Source organism: Elephas maximus, chromosome 6, assembly GCF_024166365.1.
Source record: "Elephas maximus indicus isolate mEleMax1 chromosome 6, mEleMax1 primary haplotype, whole genome shotgun sequence".
Taxonomy (NCBI): Eukaryota; Metazoa; Chordata; class Mammalia; order Proboscidea; family Elephantidae; genus Elephas; species Elephas maximus.
The window spans coordinates 88,588,646-88,601,455 of NC_064824.1; the positions used below are offsets into that span (position 1 = coordinate 88,588,646).

A 12,810-nucleotide genomic window follows, 5' to 3' on the forward strand; every position below is an offset into this window, starting at 1 on the left:
GGCGGGAGGCCGGGAGGAGGCAGCCGCCGCAGCCGCCGCCGCAGGAGGCGGAGCGCTGCACCTGGCGGCGGGTCCTCGGCGCTCAACCCTGAAACGGGTCCAGCCGGTAGAGAGCGGCGGCGGCGGAGGCCCGGAGCCGAAGAGGAGGAGGAGAAGGTCGTGCCGGCGGGTGCGCTCGGCCCACGGTTCGCCGTCACCAACCCCCCGCCCGCATCAACCCCGCCCGCCTCAGCCCCGGAGGAGCGAGTGTCCGGCTGGAGATGGTGTGCGCCGTCCCGACAGCCGCCGCCTGGGCTCCCCAAGCCGCCGCCCTGAGCCCTGGGGAGGGGGCTCTCAGTGCCCGGCTCAGCTGAGCACCGTCGCCGGCGCCAGCAGCAGGTGAGTGGGGGCCGGACGAACGGGGAGGGGGCGCACGTGGGGGCGGCCCAGCAGCCCCACCCAAGCTTCGGTCGCCGCGGACGGACCCAACCGGGGCGGGGTGTCCACCCTGCCGTGTGCACACCTGCTGTCAAGGCAGGGGGGTTCGGAGAAGGGGCTTGGTGAGGGCGCGCGTGGGCGTCGCCACTCCTAGCCCGGCTCGCCAGCCGCACCCGCCCCTCGGCTTCTGTGCCTCTTGTCATCTTTGTGGGGTGCTGGGGTAGGCTGCAGCCGGCGCCCCCGGCGCGCTGGGCGAGGCAACACTTCCGCAAACGTAATTGGAGTCGGGAAAACAAAGGCGCTGCCTGGGGAGCTCTCGCTGGGCGCCGGGGTTGGGGGTGGGCCCCAATTTCCAGGCCCTTTTCGGCCCAGCTCCACCTGCGCTCTTGCCATAAACATGCCCTGGAGAAAGGGGGAGACGAGGAATTCCCCTACGCCAGATAGCCCTGTGACAAGGACGTGGCCACTTGTGTGGCAAGAGGAGGAAATTGACATCGTCGGCCTCTCCAGGTCAATAAATACGAATAAAATACCACTCCACCTGCCTGCTATCCTTCTTTCAGAAATTCTCCACATCGTGCTTCTAGACTGCAACTCGGTCCACACCTCCTTGGAGCCTTCCGAGAGAGTAATGGGGGTTTCTGGTTCTCCTGAGCCTTATTGACTCCCCACACAGCCTCCTCTAAACTTAGGACTTGAAAAAACCCAAACCTAACTTTCCCCCTCGTTTAATCCATTCCCACAAGGACAGATAGGTGGATTAATTACCCATAAGGCCGGCACACGGTGCATTTTGCCTCTCCCACACACATTCGCAACCACAAACATTTCCTTTCATCCGAGAATATTTAACAGTCACCTTGCAGAGCTACTGGAGCAAGAAAAACCTTGCCTGGTAGTTGTAGGGGGGAAAAAATTAAAGAATTGAGGTTCTAATCCCAGCTGTTGTCTAAATCGTTGTATGTCCTTGGGCATGTCCCATCTTCCTGAGCCCGTTTTCGTACTTGTAAAAGGAGATGTGGTTAGATATATCGTGGCCAAGTTTTCCTCCAACAGTTCTTTAAGTCCAGAATTTTGTGGAAGTCTAACCTCTTCAATATAAATGAATATAAGGAGGGGGTTGGACATACCCTTGGCCAATAACGTTTGATAAAGCAGATGTATATTTAGTAGGTCCCTGGTGTCTAGAGTATCCCTTGCCCAAGCACAGGGAGCCATGAGCCAGCTAAGGGTGTATACATCATTGATGGCCTCCTCAAGTAAAAGGAGAACATAGGAAGCTACCTCATTGGGAAGTCTGGCTTTTGACACTTAAAGCTGCTGGTCATTACTAAATATGGAGGATATTTTTATCTATATAGTGGTAGTCATATGGCTTGTGTTCATCACATGTTGTAAGTAAAATTTCAGATTGCTTAGATGGAGGTAGGATATTACTAATGAGCTCAGTGCAAGACATTCTGGGGGAGTAGGAGGAGACAGGATCATATTTCAATAATGATTAAAGCTACTAAGCATGTTTACAGTGATTTATTTCAAAGGCACTTTCTATGTCTATACAAACTAGGTAAATATAAAAACATGAAAGCAAAGTAAGACACTATGTATTTTTATAGAGAGACTATAGTACATTTAGAGGATATAATTAAAAATCAGATTAGTAGAAATCATTGATGGTAGCATCATGCTTACAGAAAAATGTACTTTAAACCTCAAGGTCTGTATTCTCGTTTAAATTCTGAGCACATAAATGATGTGTCTGAGAAAAGCAACTGTAAGTATCTGTTTAACATGCCTTGTCTTACGGATGGAGCCCTGGTGACACAGTGGTTAAGGGCTTGACTGCTAACCAAAAGGTCGGCAGTTTGAACCCAGCAGCTGCTCCTTGGAAACTATATGGGGCAGTTATACTCTGTCCTATAGGTTCCTATGGTCAGACTGTGCTTTCTTCTAATCCTGTCAATTTCCTCAGTGTCTTTTATTGAATAGGCATTTATCAAGCACCTATTTTATAAATAAAAGATTATTTTATATGATATGTGTGCTAGCACTATAACCTAATGTTATATTACTAACATCTGATTTTGTTTTATTTCACATTACAATTCTTACTTTTCCCACAGTTTAATTATCTTGTGTTCCTAGTCCTTTTAGATCTTGGACCCATAGTCCTATACTTATTGTATTTACCTGAGGCAGTCCTTTTCTGAAAAGATTTGGGGAAAAAAAGTTTTAAAAACAGGGGTTTACATAACTAGGTTTAAAAATAACCCCAAAACTATCCAAATTGAATTTGTAATTTATCTTTTATTTATTTAGCTTTTTGCTAATGTGCATTCTGTATAAATTATTTCTAAAATATAGCAAGCAATAATTTATTGAGGAAAATCTTTCTATAAAATGTTAAGCATGTAAGTCTGTTTTCAATATCAACGTTTTAAAAACTCTTTGCTTTATGATGTGGAAAGACAAGAAGCCTAAGATTTTTCCACATTATTTTCTTTGCAGAGAAATTTATATTCATTAAAATAATAAGTAGTTTGACAATAGAAGTAGTTTCAAATGATAAGTGTGAAGTCCTTGCTGTGGCTCTCTGTTTTTGCTGTGGCCTCTGCTGCCATTGACCAGGTTCTGTCCTTCCCTCTTTCATCTCCTAACCCTTTACTGGTCCTATTAACTAGAAGGAGTTTGAAGACACCATTTCAATGTTAGTAGATTTCCCAGGCTCCCAAGTGATAATAATTGCACTTTTTGGGCACCATAACTGAGAAAATGCATGATAGGAAGCTAATAAGAATTCTAATAATAAATTAACATTTATTACAGAAAAGATTTATGATAGCAGCATTTATCTACATTTGAAGATGAGTAGAACCTATGTACCTGCTGCCATCAAGTCGATTCCTATATATGTGACATGTTATTTACTCAGAGCTTTCAAAGACCCCCAGCAATAACTCCATGGCCCCTGCAGGTTGGGGCCATTGCCTTGGAGGAAGCAAGTGGCTGGCAATTCTAGACCCACCTCTGTGGCTCAGGGCAGGAGAGAAGTGATTAGGGATCTTGGAGCTCTGGGTGAGGCTGCCTTGGTGAGATGTGTTCCTAGCATCCCAGATTGAACAGTAGAAAGTATTTTCACTTAAAAATTATATACTTTGTAATCCTTAGGTTCTTCTGGTAGTCTTGGCTCAGTAATTTGAAACATTACAGGTTAAATGAGCTGAGCATGTGTCTGGACACTGCAAGGTATGGAATCACTTTGCAGAAAGCCACTTGGCCTTTGTTCTCGGTTTGTTTTAGCCATACCAACACCTGAGGCTTATGAATGGGGATTGACCAGACTAAAAGAGACCACATAGGGGCCAATGCTGCCTGAGCCTTACAAGTTGTGATGTAATACATCATGGCCACATAACAAGGCCAATAAGAACCCTGACTCCTAAGGCTGAGAGGCATTTCCTGGTTGGTGACCACACATGGGAGAGGGTAGCACATCCATCCCTCTTTGGGACATGGGAGCCCCGTGCTGTGACCCCTCCCAGGCTTTACCCTATGTGTCTCTTCCTTTGTATCCTTTTTGATTGTAATAAGGCTGTAGTTGTAAGTATGGCGTACTCTGTGAGTTCTGTGAGTCATTCCAGCAAATTATAACACCAGGGCTGTGGGAGCCAGCAGGGGCAGTTGTCTGACTATTTGGCAGTCTGAAAGAAGGTGTCCTTCTAACACGTGAGCCCTGACCTAGCTATGGGTGGCAAAAGTCAGATAGAGAGGGTACCATGTGAGCAGCTGCTCATGCAGAAGTGGGAAGGCGAGGCCTGGATTCATTTCTACACTTTGGCAATGGAATTGATGCTGATATTTACCACACGAAGTTAGCAATGAAGGTGGGATTGGCCCACCTTGCCACTTGTTTAGTGCAACACCTATCACTATTTGTAATGTTGTTTCAATGGGGAAATGGTCTCTAAGCTTCTAACTTGGAATGGTTTTCTAACCATTTCTAACTTAATGGTTTCTAACTAAAATCCAAAAAAACAAACCTTTTGCCCATCAAATTGATTCTTCTAACTAAAGTATAATGAATTTTGGGAAAGACCAATTGTTAGTTTGGTTACCCTCTAAATACAAGCAGTTGTTCTAATTGCCTCTTCTGGCTCTTGATCTGTGCTTAGATAGTGATGAACATACATTAGTTCTGCTTTCACAAAGCTTCTGTAACCACCTAAATTCTCACATTGTATTCTTTTTTGACAAATAAATGCAGAATAATAATAATAATAATATTAAAACCCCCGTTGCCGTTGAGTCAATTCCGACTCATGGCGACCCTACAGGACAGAGTAGAACTGCCCCATAGGGTTTCTAAGGAGCACCTGGTGGATTCGAACTGCTGACCTCTTGGTCAGCAGCTGTAGCTTTTAACCACTACGCCACCAGGGTTTCCAAATGCAGAATATCAGCAGCAAATTCAATTAATTTCACTTTCTGTTTTGAACATCTCTTAAATTTTTTTCTGTTAAAGAAACTTACAAGATATAAATATCATTTAAAATTTTTTCATGCTGTAATATGAACTGTTAGTTTGTTCCTCCCACTGAACTTGTTTTAAGATGGGAGGCTTATTTGAGAGAGAGAAGAAAATGAGGTCTGGGGCCTGCCTCAAGTTTATATTATAAGCTGTGCTATATTGGCACAATATATAATCAAAAACCTAAAACAAATACATAGGGATCTACTTCCCTAACGGTTGATAAGGTCCAAAAGCCCTAAATTGTAAAAAAAAAAAAAAAAAAAAAAAAATGATTGGCATTTAATTGTTTCTTTCCACACAGTGAAAGCAAAAATCCATTTGGTTTGTATTACTAAAGCCATCTTAGGGTTAATAACCTTTGACCCTAAAGGTGGCTTTAGTAATTAGTTCCTTTCACTCTTAGCAGGTTGAGTGGAAATATACTAGAGAGAATTTCAGTTCTTTTGTTTCAGATTTAGTATGTTTCAAATAAAATTAAAATGCCCTTACAGGGAACTGTACTTTAAATGAGTAGTTATTTTTGGTCCAGAAATAATTATTATTCTAGACCATAATCCAACAATGTGTTTTGTAGTGAGCTACAAAAGATTGGGCTCTAAACATGGACAAGAACATAAATGTATGAGCTTTGATGGATAAAATGCTAGTCTTGGTTGAGGAGTAGATGTACCAAAGAATTCTAGAACACTTACCTGGGAAGAATGGTTTTGGAAGAACTACAAAATAAAGCCCATTATGCCCTGAAATAAGACCATCACTACCACCAACAACAAATATTCACGTGTTGCTTTTGAGTTTGCAAAATGCTTTTTTTGTATATTTTTTAGTTTAAACCCTACAACTCCTCTGTGAGTTAGTTGACTTGAGTTTTTGGGGTTTTTTTATCCCAATTTTACAATGGGGAAATGGACCTCGGACATTCTGCTAATTCAGAGCTGAAACCACTCCTGAAACTCCTGAAGCCCACTCTTCAGACAAAGCTTAGACAGGCCTATAAAACAAACAGTAACATACATGAGAGAGGCAATGATTTACCACAACCAGCAGAGGAGCCAGGACTCCTCTCTGCTGATCCCTAAAATGAATCTCTGATCACATGAAACTTTAACAAAACTTTGTATGTATAATGTCATAAGCTGCTTGTCAAAAATAATGTATATTGAATGCTCAAAAGAGTAAAGGACAGTATCTAATTACTAGCATCCTCCCCCAAGGTGTTTATAATCTAGTTGGGCAGACAGGAAGTATCTGTTAAAAGATAGCAATAAAAAATTGCCCCTAAGACCTACAAGAACTCAGGTGTGAGAACCACCTGAGTAGTAAAGGAGGGAGTCAGGAAAATCTTGCAAGTTTATTCTATTTTCAGATCTTATAAAAGGTTGCATTAGATACAATTCATAAAATACTGTTTGTTCTAAAATGATACCATCACAGGATATTAACACTTGGAATCAGTGTAAAGACGACCACATTAAAATGAAAGTTTAAAGGTTAGAAAAATTTTTTTTCATTTTTAAAAAAAATTTATTGTGCTTTAGGTGAAAGTTTACAGCTCAAGTTAATTTATCATTCAAAAATTTATACACATATTGTTTTGTGACATTGGTTGCAACCCCCCACAGTGTTGACAGCAAGCTCCCCCTTTCCAGCCCAGGTTCCCTGTGTCCATTCATCCAGTCCCTATCTCTTCCTTCCTTCTTGTCTTTCTTTTGGATGAGAGCTGCCCATTTTGTCTCATACATTTGATTGAACTAAGAAGCACATTCCTCATGTGTGTTATTGTTTGTTTTATAGGCCTGTCTAATTCTTGTCTGAAGAGTAGGCTTCGGGAGTGGTTTCAGTTCTGAATTAGCAGAGTGTCCAGGGGCCATAGTCTTGGGGGTTCTTCCAGTCTCTGTCAGACCAGTAAGTCTGGTCTTTTCTTGTGAATTTGAATTCTGTTCTACATTTTTCTCCTGTTCTGTTCAGGACTTTCTGTTGTGATCCCTGTCAGAGTGGTCAATGGTGGTAGCCGGTCACCATCTAGTTCTTCTGGACTCAGGGTGGAGGAGTCTCTGGTTCATGTGGTCCTTTAGCCCTTTGGGCTAATATTTTCCTTGTGTCTTTGGTTTTCTTCATTCTCCTTTGCTCCGGATGGGATGGGAGCAATAGATGTATCTTATGTGGCGATTCACAAGCTTTCAAGACCCCAGATGCTACTCACCAAATTGGGATGTAGAACATTTTCTTTATGAACTATTTTATGCCAATTGACCTAGAAGTCACTCGAAACTATGGTCCCCAGCCCCAAGCCCCAGCAGCTCGGCCCCTCAAAGCGTTTGGATGTGTCTAGGAAACTTCTATGCTTTTCCTGTGATCAAGTTGTGCCGACATTCCCTATATTATGTGTTGTCTTTTCCTTCACCAAAGGTTAAAAAATCTTTAGTAGGGGTTGCAGTAGTAAAACCCTGCCAATCTATTCAATCTGTTTTTCATATTGTAGCCATAATGATCTTTGTAAAATTCACCTATGGCCGTTCCACTCTCCTGCTTAATTCCCTTCAGGGACTCTCCATTGCTCCCAAAGAATACCTACAAATTCCTAGTGTGTATCAGGCACTGTGCTAAGAACTCAACCTGCATTATGCTTTTTAATCCTCACACCTACCCTAAGAGAAAAGAGTTATTATATTCCCTATTTTGTAGATGGAGTCCCTGGGTGGTGCAAACCATTAATACCCTCAGCTGCTAACTAGAGGTTTGAGCCACCCAGAGATACCTTGGAAGAAAGTCCTGGCAATCTACTTCCAAAAAGCCAGCACAGTTGTGCTGTGACACATGGGGTTGCCAAGAGTGAGAATCAATTCAATGGCAACTTTTTTTTTTTTTTGTAGATGAGGAGATGGAAGCTTAGGAAAGTTCATAGCTTTCCCAAGGCCACAAATCTAGTCACGGATAGAGCTAGGATTCACATCTTTGCTAGTCAGTTTCTTATCCATTATTTAGGGACCCCTTAGTATTGTGTACATACTCACCATACCCGTTGCCGTTGACTTGATTCAAACTCCGCAGTGACCCTATAGGACAGAATAGGACTGCCCCATAGGATTTCCAAGGCTGTAATCCTTACAGAAGCAGACTGCCACATCTGTAATCTATTCCTGTTTGGTAGCCTTATATGTCCCCCAGCCCCAATATAAACCTTTTAAGAATCTCCTGCTGCCTTCTCTTTTCCCCATCCTAGAATAGTTGTCTCACTCATCTTTGCCTAAGGTAAATCATACCGATTTTCCAAGGTTCTATTCAAGTCTCTCATTCTCTTGACAACCCCTGTCTGAAGTGTGAGCTCTCTGCTCTGAACTCCAGAAGTACCTTGTGTCTGAACTATGTTTTGGCAATTAATTATACAGTGCTATGTGGTTTCTTTTTTTTATTATTCTTTTGACTTGGTATATAAATATTTCGCATTATTTAACATTTATGAAGCCCTGATGGCACAGTGGTTAAGAGCTCGACTACTAACCAAAAGGTCAGCAGTTCAAATCCATCAGCCACTCCTTAGAAACTCTATGGGGCAGTTCTACTCTGTTCTGTAGGGTTGCTATGAGTCAGAATCGACTAGATGGCAACAGGTTTGGTATTTAGTTTAATGTTTACATACTTGTATTTTAGGCTCATCTTATCAACTATAAAGCGAGTCTCTGAGGCCCAAGACCAAGTTGTTGGCATCCATATCTAGCATCACAATGCATCCAGATGTAGTACCAGCCAAAATCACAGGCTCTCGTACCAGACTTTCTGTGTTTGAATCCCAGTTCTGCTGCTTACTACCTGTGTGGCCTTGGGCTAGTTGTTTACCTTCTTTGTGCCTCAGTTTCTTCATCTGTAAAGTGGGGAAAATGATCGTACCCATCACAGAAAATGTGAGAATTAAATGAATTAGTATATGTTAAGCCCATCCAAGCCAAACCCATTGCCCTCAAGTTGATTCTGACTCATAGCAACCCTATAGGACAGAGTAGAACTGCCCCATAGGGTTTCCGAAGAGTGGCTGGTAGATTCAAAGTGCCACCCTTTTGATTAGTAGCTGTAGCTCTTAACCACTGCACTACCAGGGCTCCAGTAAGCCCATAGCAAGTGGTACTTAGGTGTTGTAGTTAGTTACAAAAATGATGATAATGTATCTCATGGAACCCCTCTTAAAATATAAATATTTTTTCAAGATGAGGCAACCACAGGATATGCCTTAACTTTTTATATGGATCAGTTTGTTACCTAGCAGACAAGTTTCTCTGGGCGCCTGGGAAAAGACCATCACAAATGTCACAAGCAAAAGCAAACCCATTGCCACTGAATCTATTCTGATTCATAGCGACCCTATAGTATCAACGATGGCAGGTTTTGGTTTCTAGGAGGAGTTTCAGTGCCAGTGAAATACTGTTAGTAGCAGCTGTGGGGAGCCCCAGGCGGCTCTGATTACCTGGAGGGCTCAGACTGGAAGCCAAAGAATCAACTGGCCTGGCAGGACTAGGACCAGTTTTGACTCTTTCATAATTTGACTTAGTCCCAGCCATAAAGGAGCCATGTCAAAATGTCCCAACAGGAAAAGGAATATTCCAAAATAGTCATTCACTTTCATAGATGTTAATGCCTTTGGAGTATGCATGACTATTAAAAACCAACCTTGTCTGTCTTTTGCATGACATTGGCTAGCTGTTTGGCAGATGCTAAAGCAATCCTTATTGAAAAAAGATCTGTTCAAACAGACTTTGAGCGCTGTGCCTGTGAAGAAACCTCTATTCTAGAAAATGCTAGGGATTGAACTGAATATTCAAGTGTTTGTTGTTGTTAGATGCTATCGAGTCGCTTCCGATTTGTCATGGATTGAATTATATCCCCCCAAAAATGTGTGTATCAGTTGGGCTGGGCCATGATTCCCAGTATTGTGTGATTTTCCTGTATGTTGTAAATCCTGCCTCTGTGATGTTAATGAGGAAGGATGGGCACCAGTTGTGTTAGTGAGGTAGGACTCACCCTACAGGATTGGATTGTGTTTTGAGGCCATCTCTTGAGATATAAAAAATAGAAGCGAGCAGAGAGACAGGGGAAGCTCATACCAGTGCTGGGAAGGTAACCAATGCTGGGAGCAGAGCGCATCATCCTTTGGACCCAGGGTCCCTGCTTGAAGAAGCTCCAAGTCTGGAAGAATGTTGATGAGAAGGCCGACAGAGAGAAAAAGACTTCCCCTGGAGTTGACACCTTGAATTTGGACTTTTAGCCTACTTTACTGTGAGAAAATAAACTTCTCTTTGTTAAAGCCATCCACTTGTGGTATTTCTTTTATAGCAGCACTAGATGACTAAGACAGAATTTGGCACCCAGAGAGTGGGGTGCTGCTCTAACAGATACCTGAAATGTGGAAGCAGCTTTGAAAGTGTGAATGGATAGAGCGACAGCTTCAGAGAATCGGCAGCACAGAATCAGGAGACCAGTGTGAGACAGCGCTGGAGCCGACCCATGGAGTGAGAGAGCTGAATGCCTGTGCGAAGAAGGCTTACTGGCAGAGTGGGGTGCCTCTAGGCACTTATTGGTGGAGCAAGGCTTGCCGACCCACCGAACAAGAAAGCTGAGTGCCTGTGAGCAGGAGGCTTCCTGGCAGAGTGGGGTGCCTCTAGGCACTTATTGGTGGAGCTACAGAGCTTTGGAACATTTTCTCTAGCAGGACAGATCCAGATGTGAGGCCCTAGGAGCTAAGAGGCCAAGAAACAGAAGCTGAAGAGACAACACAAGAAGCCGAGCTGCCTCAGCCTCAAAAGGTATGGCCATGACCTCAGGGTTTTCAAAGAGGGGAGCCATGGCCTCTGGTGTTTCTAAGGGTGGAGTTGCCACTCAGATGGAGAATGGTGAGCCTAAAGCCGAGGGAGTAGAGTTGCTGTCCCAGTGGGCCTGGAAGGCAGAGCTAAAGCCCACGGCCAGGGGGCCTCCACTCAGAATCTGGAGAGTGTGGCCAATACCTAGAGTCTGGAGGGCAGCGCCATTGTGTAGAGTGTCTCAGGGAACAGAGGATTATTTTCAAAGCTTTGAGGGCTAATGTAATGTATTCTGTTGACTTGCTTGGTGCCTGTTATTCCTTGTTCCCCTCCAGTTTCTCCCATTTGTAATGCAAATGTCTAGCTTGTGCCTATTCTGCCGTTGCATCCTTGGAAGCAGATAATTTGTATTCTAGATTCCACAGGTAAAGAGGAAGTTTTGGATTTTGAACTTGGAGTTAAGACTTTTGCTATGATGTGATGGGGTGAATATGTTTTGCATGTTGCAAGGATGTGATTTTTTGGGGACCAAAGGGTGAAATGTCATGGATTGAATTATGTCCCCCCAAAATTTTTTTAAGGATGTGATTTTTTGGGGACCAAAGGGTGAAATGTCATGGATTGAATTATGTCCCCCCAAAAATGTGTGCATCAACTTGGTTAGGCCATGATTCTCAGTATCGTGTGTGGTTGTCCTCCATTTTGCGATTGTAATTTTTATGTTAAAGATGATTAGGGTGGGATTGTAACACTACCCTTATTCAAGTCACCTTCCAGATCCAAGGTAAAGGGAGTTTCCCTGGGGTATGGCCTGCACCACCTTTTATCTCTCAAGAGATGAAAGGGAAGTGAGCAGAGAATCGGGGACTTCATACCACCAAGAAAACAGTGCTAAGAGCAGAGTGTGTCCTTTGGACCTGGGGTCCCTGTGCCTGAGAAGCTCCTCAACCAGGGGAAGACTGATGACAAGGAATTTTCCTCCAGAGCCGACAGAGAGAAAGCCTTTCCCTGGAGCTGACACCCTGAATTTTGACTTGTAACCTACTAGAGTGTAAGAGAATAAATTTCTCTTTCTTAAAGCCATCTACTTGTGGTATTTCTGTTATAACAGCACTAGATAACTAACACACGATTCAAGTGTAGTGTGTGAATACCAGGATTCTACGGTCTGTCTTGGAAACCCTAGTGGCGTAGTGATTAAGTGCTACGGTTGCTAACCAAACGGTCAGCAGTTCAAATCCACCAGCCGCTCCTTGGAAACTCCATGGGGCAGTTCTGCTCTGTCCTCTAGGGTCTGTCTTAGAATGGCTGCTGTATGTCTGTGCACTAGTAGTTACAGTCTTGCTCTGGTACGTGGCTCAAAGCGCAAAGAGTGGTCAATAAAAGCTGAAACAGTAGAGCTAGCTGTGAGGGTTCATGAAGTGTATTTCCTCGTTTTCTAACTTCAATTTTGGTCTCTGGGCAGCATCAAGTTAACAGTGGTGCAAAGGAAGAGTGTGCCTTCTGCGTTATCCAGAGATTGTTTCCTGCTTGTCACTGATTGTTATGTTGCTACTTCATTATAGCACTCATTACCATCATGTTTGTAAATCTGATCTTTGGCAATTATTATTACAAATAATATAACCCTGCTGCCGTCAAGTCCATTCCGACTCATAGCAACCCTACAGGACAGAGTAGAACTGCCCCATAGAGTTTCCAAGGAGCGCCTGGCAGATTCAAACTGCCGACCTTTTGGTTAGCAGCCGTGGCATTTACCCATTAAGCCACCAGGGTTTCCACAAGTAGTATATTTCCACAAATAATACATTCAGGTCTAATTTTTTTTTCAAAAGTTGAACCCATTTTCATACTCTTAGATCATATATTTGTGGCTCACTCAGTATGTATTTGAGCAGTTTTAATTTAAATACTTAATGAAGAAAGCTATCAATTTGAACAAGAGCGATTTCATCTCCTCTCGTCAATAATTCAGACACACCTGCTATTTGAGTGACTCGATGTAGGTACTGTTAGCAGTAGAATCTCTTTCCAGGTTTTAAAAATACTGTTGTATTTTCCAGTAATGGTGTT

At 43.1% G+C, this 12,810-nt stretch overlaps 1 protein-coding gene across 1 annotated transcript in view; it reads left to right on the top strand.

The window, feature by feature from the left end:
* The first annotated feature begins 287 nt into the window (after nucleotides 1-287).
* MFSD6 (major facilitator superfamily domain containing 6) overlaps nucleotides 288-12,810 on the top strand; it is a 92,447-nt gene continuing 79,924 nt past the window's right edge. The window contains exon 1 of the mRNA XM_049887679.1: nucleotides 288-378. The gene's annotated coding sequence lies outside the window, so the exon portion shown is untranslated. The remainder of the gene's footprint in view (nucleotides 379-12,810) is intronic.